Source organism: Alexandromys fortis, unplaced genomic scaffold, assembly GCF_014885135.2.
Source record: "Alexandromys fortis isolate MF-2015 unplaced genomic scaffold, M_Fortis_MF-2015_v1.1 scaffold_8_1_9099942, whole genome shotgun sequence".
NCBI lineage: Eukaryota > Metazoa > Chordata > Mammalia > Rodentia > Cricetidae > Alexandromys > Alexandromys fortis.
In genome coordinates, this window is record NW_026067898.1 from 8,215,703 (window position 1) to 8,221,702 (window position 6,000).

Genomic DNA, 6,000 nt, shown 5'->3' on the forward strand with positions numbered 1-6,000 from the left:
AAATGGGTAATAACCTGACAGGCACACAAGGTGGGGAAGAGCCAACCACTTCTCAAACAGAAAACATCCTAAACTCTGAGTATAGAGCTCTCTTTTTTTTTAAAAAAAAAAAAATGCTTTTCTAAGATGAAAAATCGCTTTCCTTTATCAACAAAGGAAAGGGTACTTTTCTTCATAACTGCCTTAAAGGAAAGTATAGGGACGGCAGAGGCGAGATAGCAAGGAACTGGATGGATCTATCATAAATGTGTTCCCTGAGACAGAGCATTCTCTGAAATTGGTGGTTCTCAACCTTCCTAATCCTGCGACCCTTTAATACAGTTCCCCATGTTGTGGTGACCCCCAACCACAAAATTATTTTTGTTGTTACTTTATAATTTTGACTTTGCTACTGTTAGGAATCATGATGTAAATTAATATTTCTGATTTCCCATGGTCTCAGACGATCCCTGTGAAAGGGTTATGGGATCCCAAATGGGGTCGCAATCCACAGGCTGAGAACCATTGGCTTAAACAAAGTTTTGGTGGTATAGCAAGAAATAATTTGCATAATACTTTGTAGCAAATTAAAGGGGTGATAATTGTTTTATCATCCAAAACTTATTTAAGGTTCTTTATTTTTTTAAGGCTGGAAGGCTTTACAGTCTAGAGATAAGTGGGTATACAACTATAGGTAGCTGCATCAATGCCTGCTCAATGGAAATCCTTCCAATTTTAGGATGTAAGTTTGTTCAAAATCTGGGAAATCCTAACCAAGCCCAGAACATATTGGAAGTTCCATTCTCATGGGTATAAGGAAGCAGAATTGGTCTAGTTATTCTTAATCATAATTAAGAATTGGTCTTGGTAATCATAATTAAAAATGTAAATTGTAGCTGGGCGTTGGTGGCACACACCTTTATTCCCAGCACTCAGGAGGTAGAGGCAGGTGGATCCCTTGAATTTGAAGCCAGCCTAGTCTGCAGAGCGAGTTCCAGAACAGCCACAGCTATACAGAGAAACTCTTGTCTCAAAAACAAAACAAGAATCATCCAATCTTTCTAATCTTTCTTCTTTTGCTGCTTGTTTTCCTTCCTTCCTTCCTCCCTCCCTCCCTCCCTCCCTCCCTCCCTCCCTCCCTCCCTCTTTCTTTCTTTCTTTCTTTCTTGCTTTCTTTCTTTCTTTCTTTTTTTCAAGACAGGGTTTCTCTGTGGTTTTGGAGCCTGTCCTGGAACTAGCTCTTGTAGACCAGGCTGGCCTCGAACTCCCAGAAATCCGCCTGCCTCTGCCTTCTGAGTGCTGGGATTAAAGGCCTGCGCCACCACCGCCCGGCTCTGCTTGTTTTCTTTTTACATCCTAATCTGCATATATATCCTACAGACAAGACTTCTTGGATGGATCTTGACAATCAACCTACTCATTGTCAGGTCCAGTTTCTAACTCTCTGCCTTCCTCTAGGTTCACCAAAGACCTCGCCTCAAAAGAATAAAGTAGAAAGCAACAAAACAGGACACCCCATATTCTCCTCTGGTGACCATTTCCACCCTTGGGCAAATTTCTGCTTGATTTCACAAACATTTATTGAGAATTACTCAATACTGGGTACTGTGGCAGACTTAGCAGAAGTACAGTGGAGAAGTAGACATATCTCTTGGCCTCACGGTAACCCTTTCTCCCAAGCTGCCTCCTGTTTACAATCTTCCCCCAACTCATTGTTCCCCTCTCTGGGCTCAGGCTCCAACATCTGACCTGGTGACTGGGGTGTTTACCACTCACCAAAGTAGGATTTGCAAGAGAAAGAATGATTTTGTTTCAGATTTTATATGTTTGTTTTTTGTTGCGGTTTTGATGGGTGTGCATGCATATTCATGTGCATAGACTCTCTCTCTCTCTCTCTCTCTCTCTCTGTGTGTGTGTGTGTGTGTGTGTGTGTGTGTGTGTGTGTGTGAAGAAGTAGCAATGAAAGTTGTTTCTGAGACTTTTATACTTGCTTGTAAAGGCTGGAGAAAGAAAGATAGTATATTGGCACTTGAAGTTCAACATGTTTGGGGACACCGAGTAAAGATGTGTTTGTAGGGGACAAGAAAAGAAGAAGCACTGTCCTAGAGCTTGTGGGGATAAAGGGCCTAGAAATTCAGGGTCTTCATTGCACCCAAACAATCTTTCTCATTGTGGATATGGGTAAAATCACTTTTTAAAGTGTGTCTCACTGAACCTTCCTTTAAAGCATTGAATCAGCTATATGATCCTATGTGATTTTTACTTAAGGCCATTTTTAAAACATTTTCACTTATTTTTCATCAGGGGTACACACATGCTATGCACACATGTGGAAGTCAGAGGATAATCCATGGGAGTTGTCCCTCTCCTTCTACCATGTGGATCCCAGGGATGGAACTCAGGTCATCAGACTTGACAGCAAGCACCTTTACCTGCTAACTCATCTTGTTGCCTCCTTCCCTTGCAGCCATTTGCAAGAGCAGCTACTTTGTTTCCTAAAAGAATCTTTCCAGTGCGACTCTATGCCCAGAGAGCTGTGCACTACACAGACTAAATAAGTAGCTGCCTATTGTTCTACTGTGTCAGTGTTACATTCTGAGACACATCAGTAATTTCCCTAGGGTTAATATAAGTAATTGTAAACACTTGGATAGTCTGATGCACCAAAGGCTAGCTAAATATAGCAATAATAGTTACCACATTTGCTAAAATAACAGCTACGCTGCCGTACACAACTTGGGATTAAAGGCTCATTAAATAATAATACAGTCTTTCCAACCAAACTGCCCTGCTCATTATTCTAAGACAGGCATTGACTAGGGCAGCTCCTGCATTTCTGGTGACGTCACTTATTCCCTCTGTCCAGCTTTTAGCCCCTGTTGGGCCTTGTTCACTCCTCGTGAGTGCTATCTGTGAAGGGCTTCTCAAACACCCTAGGCCTCTCCAGTGTGCATCGTTGGCTTTATTAGTTTCGGTCTATTGAACCCATCTTCTCAGATTGGAGAGGAATCTAAGCTTTCTGGAACTGCTCTCTCTTGCCTAACACAGCACGGCAAAGTAGCAGGTACCTAGCGACTCATTGTTGATGGCTAAGGGATAAGCACTAAATAACTCTCATGGGCATAGATTACTGGACCGTTGAATCCCTGGGAAATTCAGCACTCTCAGCCTAACACCTGAAAGACGCTGTATCATTTGTCCTCAAATTAGGGTTACACAGTGGCTCCCAACCCCAGAAAACTGCTGAAATATATAATGTGATATATGTGTGGATATATGTGTGCATGTGTATTTATTTATGAGTATTACTTGGCCATAGAGAGAGAAAATGGATAAAATTGGAAGCCACCATACTAAGTAAGATAAGTCAGTCAGACAGATATTCATGTTTGCTATCATATGCAAAACCTAGGGGATTTTTTAAAGGATATAAAATATAAAGGGGACTATTAGGTAGGATGAAAATGAAGGGTAGAGAGAAAAGAGACGATGATGGCACTGAGTATAATCTAAGTATGTGGTACACACACAGGGAAAAGTCACAAGGCAGCTCGCATTCGATACAATCCATATATATATATATACCGCTAATGCAACAATGAAACCATTTGCACTGCTCTGTCCTTATAGCCAGCTTTCACAGGACAAAGTTGTTACAAATTGCTAAATCCTCCAAAATACTTTTTCAGTGGAAATATGGCTTACTTAATATTGTAAACTTATCTTGCTTCATTTTGTTCCAAACACTCAATATAGAATTCAACCAATTATCTTAAAACATAAGGGTGGGTTTTTTTTGGCGGTTTTGGATTTTTCAAGACAGGGTTTTGATGTGGGATTCCCCTCTGTATGCTGTGAATATCACTGGTTAATCAAGAAGCTGCTTTGGGCCTGTTGCAGAGCAGAATAGGGCAAGGCAGGAGGTCCAGGCAGATACAGAAGAGTAGGCAGAGTCACGGAGATGCCATGTAGCCCCCGGAGGAGAAAGATGCCTGCGGGAGCCCGTTGGGACCTTGCCAGTAGGCCACAACCCCATGGTGATACACAGATTAATAGAGATAGGTTAATTTAAGATATAAGAGCTAGCTAGCAATACACCTAAGTGATTGGCCAGCCAGTGTTTTGATTAATACAGTTTCTATGTGATCATTTCGGGTCTGGGTGGCTGGAAATGAAAGAGCAGCCTCTGCCTACAGGGCCTCGTTGTATAATTCTGGCTGTCCTGGAACTCACTATGTAGACCCAATTGACCTGGAGCTCACAAAAGTCTTGCCTCTGCCTCCCAGTGCTGGGGTTGATGCATGCACCACTGTGCCCAGTTTCAGATGTTTTTAGAATGGACTGTGTTATAAGATTCTCTCAGAAAGGAGAGTTTACTGGGGAATTAGGCACATCTCACTTCTATTGTATTCATTTAGGTGTCTGGGAATGAGGATTGCAACCGAACAGATGAAGGGCTGCTCATTTTAGATGTGCGTGTGTTTTCTAAATTCGCACAGGTAGAAGCTCAATTTTCCAAGTTCTATCTAACGGTGAAATTAGCTTTCTTGCTTTCTCCCTTCCCCCACATTCTAAGCTAAGAATGAAAAAGAAATATGAATTTTACTTTCCAGACAATTTATTCAGCCTTGCGCTTGTTATATCTTCAGGGAGTAGATTTACATTTTGAAAAAAAACCACTGTGATGTACAAATGTGCATACCCTGCTCAGCCAACATATCATAGATACTGTATAATAACATCTGGGAATATTAAACTCTGCCTTTACTGGCAACCCGATTGGCATCTTTAACTCACAATGCAGATGTTTTATGCTGATGTGTTTTGAAAATATTTGAAGTATTCTCAAGACAATATTCTGAGGTTTCTGCAGTGGTCCACTTTAGGCTTTTGAAGTTCTCTATACAATAGGATGCATACATAGATTTTCCAAAACATGTTTCAGTGGGAAAAGAAGAAAAGTTCAAGCTGGCAGCAAGCACAGCTTCCCCGAGTCGTCTGCACCTAATTCCTTTTTGGCACCATTGTTTTGGCAGTCAGTGAGCTTTTGGAGACCAATCTGATAAAACAGTTCCCACTCCCAGTCTACTTTGTAAAATCTAAATCACTTTAATGGCTAGAATTTATGAAACACTCATATATCTGAAGTATAGATATAAAAGTTTAATTTTGTCTCTCAGTACAGGATATTTCAGCTCTGTGTTTTCCAGAGGGTGCCCATGACAGCCGTTACGGCCTATGTGTACAGAAACGGCCGAGGAGGCCAGTGTGGAGGCCACCCTTAATACCCAGACCAGGCATGATGCATCAGGTCACATCAACTCCCCAATAAGAAAGCAGTACACATATGAACTCCTCATCCCACTTCTCTTTAAATATTTTATTACATGTGTGAATTTTTGCCTGCATGTATGTCTGTGTACTACACACATACCTGCTGATACAGAGGCCAGAAGAGGGTATTGCATACCCTGGAACTAGAGTGTAAATGGTTGTGAGCCACCATGTGGGTGCTGGGTCCTCTGGGAGAGTAACAAGTGCTCTTAACCACAGAGCATCTCTTCAGTCCTGTTTTCCCCTCTTTTCATTTGGTCCAGGACCCCCAGTCCATGGCATGTTCTGTCCACATTCAGAGCAGGGCTTCCTGATACAGTAACATCTTCAAAATGTCATCACAGACACCTGGAGGTGTCTTTCCTATATGATTGCAACTCTGCTCAAGTTGGTGGTGAAACTTAACCATCACAAAGAGTTATTATGTAACATCCTTTGGGAGTCTTCTTACTCTTGGGAAAGGAGTAATGGAGTCCCTCTGGTGCAAAGTTAGGCTACATAGTTAGTATTCTGCTTTGCCACTGGTTAGAAGAAAATCACCTTCTTGACTTTAGCATTTTTTTAATCTATAAATTAAATTTTTAGACATTTTTATTAGCATACATTCATTGTACAAAATAATGGGTTTCATTATGAGATTTCCATACATGTATAATGTACTGTAATCATATTCACCTCTATAAATTA